The following is a 12,862-nucleotide window of genomic DNA, read 5'->3' on the forward strand; positions in this document are numbered from 1 at the left end:
ACCCAAAAATGGGTGAACCAAATTTTTTTGCTCTACTTCACCCAGAAACGGGTGAATTGATACAGTAACTCTTGACTCTTCTCTTCTACTACCTTCTTCTTAAGTGACAAAAAGCTACAGGAACAGCTGTGACCAATTATACATCTTCTCCCTCTCACGGCCCGCTTGATCTATGCCAATTAAAGAGCTACCAAAGCTCTCTTCCGAAAGATTACCATATCTATCAAGTAAAAGAAGCCTTTTGCCTTTTAGGTCCTGCTCTTGAGCTCTGCCAGAAAGAAGCAAGCATTTACTTGATGCATCCACTTCACCCATTTTTGGGTGAACCAGAACGAGCGGAGTATGGTCAATTTGCCAGAACCACCCGTAGGCACGGAGGGTGTGGTCTGGCTACGCGAGACTATACTGCCCACACTCAGTTGGGGTGGGAGTAGGCCCTCCTTTACTCTCAAGCATTGCTATGCATTCATGCTCTCCTCTGAGGCAATGTGCTTGCCTCTCTCTCTCTCGCTCTCTTACCTCCTTCCCATGAATCTGCAGTCAGGTGCTGGGGGGTTTGGCACAACCCACATTAAGGCACACTACAACAAGTAGTGGGCTTCTCTAGGGATGGAGATTCGATGGGAGCTCTCCAAGAGCTGCCGTCCTGGTCCAGCCAATATCACTCCATATCAGGTAAGCCCTAAAGTAGATTAATCTACAATTACTGGTAGCGTAGTATTTAAAGGGCCGGCGAATGAATGTGAAGGCGGGACCAAGGGCAGGAAGGCAATGGCCAAGGATTAATGGGGCTGCAGGAGGAGTATTACGATTTCCTGGCAAAAAGAACAACTTATTACCATTTCCTTTATATCAGTATCACTTTTTGGCCACCATATGCATAATCGTGCTCTTGCCTTTAATTTAGTGATGCCAAAATGGCCTTCATGCAATTTAAGTAGCAATTGTTGGCAAAATGTCTCTGGTATATCAACCCGAGAAGCCCAGAGAATTCATTTATTGTGCTGGGATAACTCATGCTCTTTATGCCAGTAAGGCTTCAGTGAATCATCAGGACAGCTATCAGGCCATCCGGACTTCTGATATTGTAGAACTAGAGATAGAGTAGAGTCTGATTTAGTAGCAGCAGCAATACATTTAGCAGTAACAGGTCTATTAGCTTTACTCTCCATTAAAAGAATTAATTCTGGAGGCAGGGGAGTATTACTTATCAACTCGTGTAATGGAAGGTGGCTTAATGCATCTGCATTAACATAATCAGTGGAAGACTTAAGGTGTAAGTCATATTTATATGTCGAATATGAGCTGATGAATGACTTAAAATAGGCCTTTGACCACCCAGTAAAGACAGTAGAGGCTTGTGGTCAGTAATTAAGGAATAATGATGACCATACAAGTAACAATGAAACTTCCCAACCCCAAAGACAGATGTCAGACCGTCCTTTTCTACTTGACTATACTTCTTAGTATCACTAAGTTTACGAGATGCAAACACATTTGGCCTCTCAGCACCATCTAGGAAACGGTGAGCCATAACTGCTCCAACTCCATACTGTGATGCATCACATGCTAAGAGAAGAGGTAATGTGCTATCAAAGGGCACTAAACATTTGTCATCAGTCAAAAGCTCTTTAGATTTGATAAAGGCTACTTCAGCATCTGCTTACCAATTCCAACTGACATTATGATGCAACAACTCAAAGTGGGGCTAATGTGGAAGGCAAATGAGGCAAAAAACAATTATAATATCAGAGTAGGCCTAGATACAATTTATGCTTTAAGTTGCATGATATTAGTAGGCATAGGGGCTTCTTTATTAGCTTCAATCTTCTCAGATGTAGGGTGAAGACCATCTTTATTAGTATGAAAGCCAAGATACTGGACAGAAGAAGTACAGAAAGTACACTTCTCTTTCTTTAAACACAAGCCAGCATCATGAAGGCGAGAAAATACTCTCTCTAGAGTCTGAATATGCTTAGCGTGAGACATGCCACCTACCAATATATTGTTTATATAAAAAGCTATATTCTGTTTCAGTTGAGAGGTAGCCACCACCATCCCTTATAACTTTTTTGTTACTAATGCTAGCATCTTGAAATTTGGTGCAGCTGCATAACAGGTTCTTCCAAAAATTCTTGCAAATTTTTGAGTTTCTAGGTACTCTGGAAGGTTCTAAACGAGTTCTTTAGCTGGAGATAAAAGGAGCCCCCGTGACAAATTGTGTGCATCACTCCAATGAATATCATTTGCATCTCATTGCATTTAGTAAAAAATAATTTTTTTTTAATTTCAAAGATAAAACGAAGCATATTAAACTCTGCAGACCTACTAATATTTAATGAAACACCTACGGTGCTTGGACTTGCCGCAGTTGCTCTTGCATTTATGCACCATTAAGAACAATAATCATGGATTCATCTTTATTATGTAGCATGATAAAGACAATGAACATGATTCATTGTTTTTAATAGTGCATGCATGGTTGCACTAACTCAAGTCAAAGTTGCTTTAAAATCTAACACATATTGTGATGGTATAGATACTTTTAACAGTCTTGATAGATTTCATTTGCCTAAGAGATCATGCATAAGACTGGAAACAAAAAATTATGCATTAGGAAATGCAAGCGCAGCAATGCAAACATCTATAATTGCCAATTATTAATAGAGGTGTGGTTTTTTTGCCAAAGTGGCCTTAGCATGCATGTGACTGAAGAAGCTTAAGATTTTTTCTTTTTACTAGTCTCTTATGACAAATAATATGGCACAATAATGCTGCCTAGATATATTTAAAAAATTGAGAGAGTCTAGTACTGCTAGTCTGCCATATTTCTGCCTGAACCCTTCACTAAGGAGTCCGAAATGGCCTCCATAAGTGTACCGGATTAAAATGCCCTAAGATTTTGACTGGATTTTTTGATTTTTTGGATTTATGGAATTTTTGCTTGGATTTTTGATCATACATGTATAACATTAATAACCATGTTATTAAAGTTAGTTAACCATTAATTGTCTTAATTAACTATTAATAATGGTTAAATAACTATTAATAATTGCAAAGAGCAGTCAATTAACTATTTTTAATGGTTGAGAAATTACAGACAGTACATGTTTGACTGGATTTCCTTAAATTTTTTGGATTACTGATTGGATATTTTGGATTACTGCTTGGATATTTTGGATTACTGCTTGGATTGTTGGATTATTGTTAGAATTTTCTGGATTACTGGTGGATTTTTGTGGATTATTGGATCTTTATTGGATTACTGGATTTTTTCCAGAAAGGTAACTAGATTTTTAGTCGTTGCGGACCTCTTGCCCTTCAGGAAGTCAGACGGCTAGGATGAAGTTTGGAGCATAAGTCTTTATGAAGTAAGAGTTAAGAAATTCTACACATAGTAATGAAATAGAAGGTATTAATCTACTTTAAAATGGTTTTGTCTATCTCAAGAGTATCAGCGCAATTACTGTGTCTAAAAATTTTTCTTCCTTACTTTGCAAGCTTCTTTGTAGCACTGCTCATTAAACATTTTAAACTGAAAATCAAAGGCTTGGACTAGTTGTGGAGAAAGATCTATGAGTCTAAAGCACTTAGTTTTTAAATTAATAATATAATTATTTCAAAAATCTAATTAAAGTTCATGATCACAGACAGACAACCAAAGAACTTCATACTTGCCTACCCGGTGAGTTTAGCTAGGAGCCTTTTTTTGAGAGAAAATTTGCGATATCACTCTACAGTCTTCTTGATCCTCATTGTTCCTACTTGTCCAGTACACTCGATGATTTAGCTGTATTCTGAGTTCTATACCAGCTAAAAACAGGCACCAAAAACAAGAAAAGGATAAACGGAGGGAGCAGCAACCACAGTAGAGGTACTATAGATCAGACCTGGGGTCAATTACAAAAGCTCAATTACAATTACACATTCAATTACACTTCTTTTGTAAAAATAGACTCAATTACAATTACAATTACACCATGATAGTATAATTTCAATTACATTTTCAATTACAATTACAATTTGATGTACATGTATTGTAGCAACATACTTTGCAGTGCTTATACTGTGTGTTTAAAAGAAGTTGTTTTGGTACTTTACGGTATCAAAAGCACCCAAAGATACACCGAAGTACATAAAGAACATTTCTTTGTGCATCTGTACATTCTGTAGTTAGGTAACTCAAATATATTTCAAACTTCAATTACATAAGCTGAAGCTCAATTACAATTACAATTACGTAATTGTAATTGTAATTAACCCTTCAATTACAATTACAATTGTAATTGACTCCAGGTCTGCTATAGATAGTAAAGTAAGTTAAAGGAGAAGAAATGCTCGAAGAATGACAGAGCTTGCACATTGCAGTCAGGGGCTACACGTGACGTTTTAATGATGACAACATTGATTTACTTCCGTTTCTCTTCAATTGAAACCGACTATACATTTGGGATATTTGCAATAGACTCTCCATTATTCATTGGACTCGCCACGCTTGCGTAGGTGGGCACTATGCAATTGGGTTGTCATTCTGTCTGTCCGTCATTCTGTCATGAAAATTCCTGTTAATTCCTGGTCAATATCTTTTTTACTGAGCTTTCCTGAGTTAAAATTCTTAGCAATCTGTGGTAGCAAAAGCTGAATATTTTCAAGAATAGACCACTTTTCCTTGCCAAATCTTTGTGTTTCACTCTATTTGGTCAAGATTAGCATTGATAGGTAGAGAAAAGTACATAGATAAAAAAATATGTGGAAATTTTCTAATCTCTTTTTTGTTTGCGAGTTACAGTTGCTCAAAGTTTGTGATTTAGCCTCTTCGAAAAATTTTCAGGCAGCACTGGGGAAAGCAGGAGCAACCAAACTATCTAAGTCTCTTTTAAATATCTAGGCAAATTTTTTGTGCTTACTCTTTATTTGAATAGAGCTTCAGATGCTAAAATAAATTTCAGCTTTTCTTTCTCCTACCCACGTGCCATATTTATCTGCACTGCACTGCTAAGTGCTGACCACACGTAATATTTATTTTATGGATCAGTGCAGTAATTGCATTGTTGCACTTTGCACTTTGTCAAAATCTATTATCCTTTATTCAAATATCAAGTTGCTTATATATATAATATGATGATGGGGGCAGTACATGTAACACATTATCCCTTAGGTGAATCTCAGAAGGCGAGTCCATGCACCATGGTGCTTCATTGAACGAGTGCACTATAGCAAATGCCCTTGGCACAATCAGTGTAGCATAACACAAATGATACATTAATGTTGTTCTTCGAAAGTTATTAAGAGAATGCTACTTGCTGTTACTGTTTGCTTGCTTAGTCTTGCTAGTTGCTGGCATTGCTGCAGCAATTGAAGGTGGGGCTGGACTAAAAGGTGTGGCTCAAATTAAGCCTCCCCTACTACATGTAATCATAGATATTAGAGACTACGTAACCCTGATTGGAAACTAGGATTCCCTGGTGGACAACGTTCGTAATTGAATTGGGCGTTAAGTAGAATAAATTTGACCATGTGGCTTGCTTTTCATGCGGAATTAATGAATTTTTGGTTTTAAGGCAGTGCTGTAGTCGAATGCAATGCATGAATTAAAATGCTAACCCCCCAATTTCATGCACACAATATCAACCTATCATTTCAATGATCTTGTTAGTCTATTTTTACCTGTGTAATGGAGCAACAGTTACAGTAACAGAAATTTGAACAATATCACAGTATATTTGCAAAATAACAATGGTATCATTATTTTTTTCATTATAGTCATGTATTGAAATATTATTAAAATATTAAAAAATCAACATTGGTTTAAATACAGTCTTCCTTTGAATGTCGTCGATGAGTAGCCATTTTTCGATCACACCCACCAAAATCTAATCACGGACCCTGTGTCAGCCGGTTTGTACAGGTTTGAAAGGATCACGTGAGCTAGTTTCCAATCCTGGTTACGTAGTCTATAATATCTATGATATAATGCTATGCCAGTTACTGATAAATGCTTTAGTTTTGTTCACTTACCCTCAGGTTATGACAAAACAATTAGGCTGTATTTGTTGTATACAAACTTGTTTGTAAGCATCTACAGTTTAAAAGACTATAGCTGCTCTTTCTAAATAGTAGCACTTCGTTTAAACTCACTAAACTGACGCGGTAAGTGATTTTTGAACTGTCATATTTCAGGAATTAAGAAGTGAAGACAAATTTTCTACATATAAAATCAACAAAAACTTTCAATCTGTCGTTTGATGTGTTCTAATGCATTATTACCTTTGTCATGAGAGAGCTGCTTATAAATCAGACAACATTTATTAACATTGCTGACTCATGCTGCCTCTGAGAAGACGGATAAAGAAGTAAACTGACGAAAAACAACTTTTACCAAGCGTTTTAGTTGACAATGGGACTCATCGGGACCCGAGCTAAGAACAGCAAGGATTTGAAAACAGAGAAAAAGACACCATCTTGCGAACACACACATACACACACTGACTGGACGATCGCAGTACCCTTGCCTATACGCATACGGAGTAGGCGAGGGTAAAAATTGCTGGCGCTGAGGAGATGCCGAAAGGCAAACAGTTACATTTGATAGGCCTTTATGATTATTGATGACAGTGAAACGTTTACTGTCATCGGTGAGCTCGATCTACTAATAAGCTTGAGACATGTTCAGTTTAGTATGGATAGTGCCCCCAGATAATGCTGCTAGCAGATCATCCAATTTTGGAATAGGATATGACTCTAATTTGAACGCTTTGTTAACAGTTACACTGTAGTCAGTGTCACCACAAATTCTCACATTCACTTTATCACTCTTCAACATAGGCACAGTAGGTGCTGCCCACTCAGAAAATTGATTTGGAAAATGTTCCTAGGTCTGATACAGTGGCGTATCAAGACTTTTGATGATGGAGGGGCAAAGATGGCATGCGAAGCGCACTAAATTTTTTTGCAGTTAATTGATATTGATAATGGGCATGTCTTTAATTAAAGTACGCCTACACCCACAATAATTATGATAAAGTCGACTTTATCAGACTAGCTCGACTGGCTCTATTCTTTTCTGAAGTTCTCTTCTGAATGTTTTCTTTTTTTATTGTGAACTCTGGCCTTGATCAAGATTGGAGAAATCTAACTACAGTAAATTAGAAGGCAATATTAATTTTGATTCAGTAGCAGTTGGTAGGGCAATTGCCCTACCATGCCCTACCTTGGATATGCCACTGGTCTGATTATTTTTGCAATTCATCTTCAACTTTCTTCTTATAGGCGTATGGAATAGGAGAAGGCTTTGTAAAACTTGGGAGTATCCTGAGAATCAACGTATATACGGACTTCGAATTTTTTAAGCTGACCCACTTCATTAGCAAAGAGATTCTGAAATTTATGCAATAACAGATCTATAGATTCTATACTATGTACTTTATGCCAAACAAGCTTTGTCTCAAATAACCACTCGCGACCAAACAAAGTATGTTTTTTCAGATGCAGTATGTAATGGCAAAACAACAGCCTCCTTTTTGTAAACAACATTTACATGTACAATACCTTGTACTGTTAACAACTCTCCTGAATAGGTCCTTAAATGTGTTGATGACTCTTTTTAAACTTTGAAATAAAAGTGTAAACAAAATGACTCCAATGACATAATAGAAACAGATGATCCTAGTCTGGCCTGCCAGACGCTAACATTTACTCCAGTCTTGTTCTGCAAGCTCACAGAAAATGCCCATGAAGTTATGCATCGCAATGCAATAACCAGGGAGTCATGTGATGAAGCATGAACACACGGGTATGGCTGGAGTAGACATGAACCAGAGGATTGAATTTTGTTTGACAGAAGCCGCTATGGCACTGGGCTATACAAGTCTGAAGGACAAGCAGAGAAAGTGTAACATTGGTTTATAATATAAAAAAGATGGTTTTGCTGTCCTACCCACTGGGCTTGGTAAGACAGCATGTTTTTTTTCTTGCCTACCTAATGCTTTTGATTGTTATGAAGACAGAACAGATGATAACAAGGCTATTATTATTGTTGTAAGCCCTTTGACAGCTCTAATGACCAGGTAGAAGATATCCAGCACCGTAATGTATCAGTAAGTTATATCGATGCCGAAAGTACACCCGATAACCAAAAGAATTTAGCTGATGGAATTAATTTCATCAGACTCCTTACTTCTTTAAGACGTGTGAAAGCTTTCCTGAATGACAAGCCTGTATAAAACCAGATTAGCAGCTATATTGTTATTATTGACATGCATCACCATTTCACAACACAATGAGCCTCATCTATAACCAAACCAACAAGACGTGACTTAGACCCAACTTGTGAACTAACTCCTCCATCTATCTTCCAGTTGTTCTGGGATCATGAATACAATGGTATTGAGGATACAAGTAGGTTTTATGGCATTTACAGCAACAGCTACTAGATCAATAAGGCTAAAGGTGAAGAAAATGTTAGGAATGAGGTCTCCAATTTTGATTGTTTGTTCTCCTGATAAACCTAATGTACGATTCTGTGCTGTACAATTGCAAGACATCAACAAGTTTGGTGTATCAAATGTATTTGCACTGATACTTAACAAGTGAAGGGAAAAGCTTACCCTTATGCCACGAGTTTTAATATTTGGGAAGATCAAGACATAATTGCTCAAAGATAAATACATTTTTAAAAACAGGATTAGGTAGAGATTTTACTCATTTACCTGGAGCATCACCTTATATAGTTAAATCTTAAATCTTTGCTTGTGGACATGTTCTTGAATGGTACTAGTTCCATTGTCAAGAAAAAATTATTGACAATTTTACTAAGCAATCTTTAATGAGAGTCATGATATGTACAGATGCTTTCAGAATGGGAATTAACTGCCAAAGTGTTAGACTTGTTATCTATTATGGTGTACCTGCTGACTGTGAAACCTATGTGGAGCAAGTTGGAAGGAGTTGCAGGGAAGGGATTGATTCTTAAGTCATCACTGTACACTCCAAAAAGCTGCTAGAAAAACTGTGATGAACACATGAAAAGCTATTTAAACCACTACGCGAATAATTCCCTTTGATGTTAACTGCTTTAATGAGGTGTCCAAACAGTATGGATACCTGTGACACTGGGATAAGTTAAGGGATATACTTATAAATTATCATTTAAGTGTGTAAGTGTGTTAGTAGACCTGCACAAGAGACATTAATGTGTAAATATTACCATTGAAATTGAATTTTGAGAAAATTTGATTAAACAAAACCAAAAACTAATACACAACAAACTTGAAGTCACTCAATCAATTACGAAAAACAACATTACAATTAGAAAAATTAAACATATTAGGTACTTTAGCCATTTGTCCTTCATTTTCCTTATTTTGTTCAGTCTTCTGTTGACTCTCTTCCACCCTGTTTTGTATTATTTTGCTCATTGCTTCCTCTTGATCATGGGACATGGACTTGTAAACTCTGACAGCATCTGTAGAACGATGTCCTGTCACAGACATAATCTGTTGTTCCCCAATGCCCTTTTGAAACAATCTAGTTACACAGGTCCTACGTAATGAGTGATTAGTGTTATGTCCCTCAATGCCAATATTACTGCACAATCTTTTGACTGTCTGACTCAATAGGTTGTGTCCAACTGGCCTACAACTATACCAGCAGTTAGAAAGAGGGACATTTAATGGTTTGAAGTAAAACACATCAGGTGGAGCACCACTAGGCCTTAGCGACAGGTACTTTTGATACAATCTAACGACACATCTTTCAGGATTTTCTATGTTTCTAAGTATCTTGACAGATTTATTGGTGACTTTGCGATCACTGAGTCTACCAGTACGATTTTTTGACCCCCATTCAGTATAAAGCAAATATAGATCTGTATTCGTTTCTTGAATTACCTCTAACATATTAGGACGAAGATCTCTGTGCTCCTTTCAACTTCGTAGAGCTAGGTTTAATCCCAGAGCGAAGACTGTAAAGCGTTCCACCAGGATATGGTCCTCCTTGGTTCCTTGCTTCAAACACAAAATGGGACAGCCAACAACAAAATTCCTCATTATTTATGCCATCTAGCAGAGGTGGACAGTCTTTTGGGTCAATAATCTTTCTGCTATCTGCCCAATCTTTCCATGTCTTAACAGCCCAATCTGTTGTCTTCCTTGTAGATTTCGGGATGGCTTCGTTTATCTTGCTTAAAATGTCTTGTTCAGTGACAGGTTCAGCAAATCTGCCACTTGTTTTTAAGGGAAGCTCCTTTTTGCCATCGCAGCTAGCAACATTGAAAGACTGTTCCATTTATTCTTATTCCTCTAATGCCAGCAGTAGGTCACGGTCATCGCTACCTTGCTCACCAAGTTCAGTGGGCCTACTTGTGCAAGGGTCTGACGGTTCCAGCGGCTTTTCTTTGTGCTCCGGTGATGCTTCATATTGCTGTAGAGCTAGTAAAAGAAGGTTGTCACTGCAATCCGACATATCCTTCTGCTACTGTATACCATCCACGTGGTTTAATTAATTGCATGCTCCGCCTCCACATGGCTTAAATTGGTTAAATGATATTTGGAGGTGCCCACACTATTTGGAACTCCTCGGGCTTTGCCCTCGGGTTCCAAATAGTGTGGACACCTCCAAACATCGTTTAACCTATATGTAGAAAACTGAGTATATTGTAGAAAAGATCACATATTTAGAGATTTTGAGAACATAAGACATTCGACATACAATCAAGGTTGTAAATGCTGTGATTTTTGTCTTAAAACATGTATATGTGCACAATGCAGAGACAACCTTACACTAAGTTTTAATTTCATTCCAACATTATTTAGCATCAACTAAATCTGTTTTTTAAAATGACAAAAAGTACATGTACAGTACAAGCCAATAAAAACTTCGCATTCCATTTACGTTGAACGGCCGTTGGGCGTTTCAACACTATATAAAAAACGTTTACTTCCGTTTATGGTCCGTTTTTCCATGGAGCACGTTTTTACGTTGGCTCAACGTTTTGTCCTTGCCTCCTTGGTTTTCTCGAGTTTTCTTTACTCCACAGATACTACTATACTCGTTCTTGACTGCCGCTCTGGAGATACTACTGTCATATCAGTTCAGTGTGGACCTCAACTCAAAGAGACGCTGTGTGAAGTTGAGGTGTGAAGTACTCGTGTCGTTGGAGGACGGGCCACCAGGCTCGATGTAGTCTCCATTTATTGTGTGATAAGCATTAGTTATCAGTATTATTACTATATTTCTATCATTCTTCTCTTACTTTCAAAAACTTGTATTATATATTATATATTTTTATTTTATAAAAGATTCAAGCATCATGCATTTTGATCTTGGTACAAGCAGGTCTATAATTACATGACTTTATTTTATAAATGATAATAATATAATAGCTGCTTCTTTGCTTGACAGAGCACTCTTTCTTGTGACTACTTCTTGTCGTCCTATTGAATCATAGAACATGAGAATAAGGTGGGTGAATTATATAAAATGCATGTCACTACGTTTATGACTTACCTGTCTGGTTTTATCATCAACCATGGCTTGTAGTCGTTTTGTAAGTGTATCTAAGAAAGCCTGACTCCTGAAGAAACTGTCAGGAAAGAGAAAAGTCGAGCAACGCTTGGAGCGTTGTTCATGAAAATAAAAACGGTAGTGCCCAGACCCAACGGACCATGAATGGAACAACCACAATAAAAACGGAAACGGCGCTACCGTTTAATCGCCGTTCAACGTAAACGGAACGCGAAGTTTTTATTGTCTTCTACTGTACATGAATAATAGTGTTTTAATAAATAGTGTGTTCCTAATTAATCCCAATTGTGCAATCATCCATTTTGTAGAACTTTCATTATGTTTCATTGATGAGATTATATTTATTGCTACCTTTTTAAAAGATAAATTTTTTCTATTGGTTTCACCTTATCAGAATTAGCGCAAGTACATTTACCAGAAATCTTATGTAGATTTAAATCCTAATCTAATTCATGTAACATGGCATCCAACACTCCTACACATTTACCAACTTGAACAAAAGCCTTTGGTGTCTTGTTGCTTCCAAGCATCATGACGCCATCCTTGCAAACTCTATTTAAGTGTTCCATGAACAGATCACGGGATGTTTCATGCAGGAATGCCATGTCACCGTGACCATATTAGCTGTAATGCTTGCCTTTGTGCTAAAAAGAAATGATGCTGTGCTAAAACATTCCATGCTTCAATACTGTAATTTTTTCTCATTAAGTAACTCCAAGAACGCAATTTTGATCACCATCAGCTTCCCTAATCAAATCACTGAACTCCATATAAAGTAGTCCTAAGGACAACACTTGCACTCCATATCTCTTGACTTGATCTGATTTGATATCATCATTCAAGTTGTGATGGACAAAATTATCGACAAATGACAACAGAATCTCACTTGTGACTTTTTCCAAAATATTCTTTCTAGTTTCATCATCTTCACGCCACAAGTTACAGTCCAATAAGTCATGTGTGGGCATGTCATCATGTTTCGTCATTTTAAAATATTGCATAGCAGCTGCTACAATGTGGCATTAAACTACAGTCAAAAAGAAATAGTCACAGGCATTGAAGTCATGTGCAGCATTAGCAGATATGTTTCTTTGATTTATGACATTTTGTAGTACCTACAATTAGAAAGCTCTTTGTGTCATATAGACTTGGCCACACCATCTAAAAGAGAGCAAAACTGCCTATAAAAATTTTATTTATTATCACTAGCCTCAAGAAAAACTTTCATGGTCTGCCAATCTTCACAGACTGGAACAAAACCCTTGAGTTTTGTAATGGGGCTAATATCATTTTTCCTCCCTTCCTGAGCGCTTTCAATTCTTCTTGTCATTTGGTCTCC

The 12,862-nt window shown here is 37.2% G+C and overlaps 1 long non-coding RNA gene across 1 annotated transcript; it reads right to left on the reverse strand.

The window, feature by feature from the left end:
* Positions 1–11,351: 11,351 nt before the first annotated feature.
* Positions 11,352–11,756, reverse strand: LOC109580814 (uncharacterized). The gene is made up of 2 exons (XR_002184377.1): positions 11,506–11,756; positions 11,352–11,432 (listed from the first exon to the last, which is right to left on the reverse strand). It is a non-coding gene; the product is annotated as an uncharacterized LOC109580814 (long non-coding RNA).
* Positions 11,757–12,862: the final 1,106 nt, after the last annotated feature.

Source organism: Amphimedon queenslandica, unplaced genomic scaffold, assembly GCF_000090795.2.
Source record: "Amphimedon queenslandica unplaced genomic scaffold, v1.1 AMPQUscaffold_13475, whole genome shotgun sequence".
NCBI lineage: Eukaryota > Metazoa > Porifera > Demospongiae > Haplosclerida > Niphatidae > Amphimedon > Amphimedon queenslandica.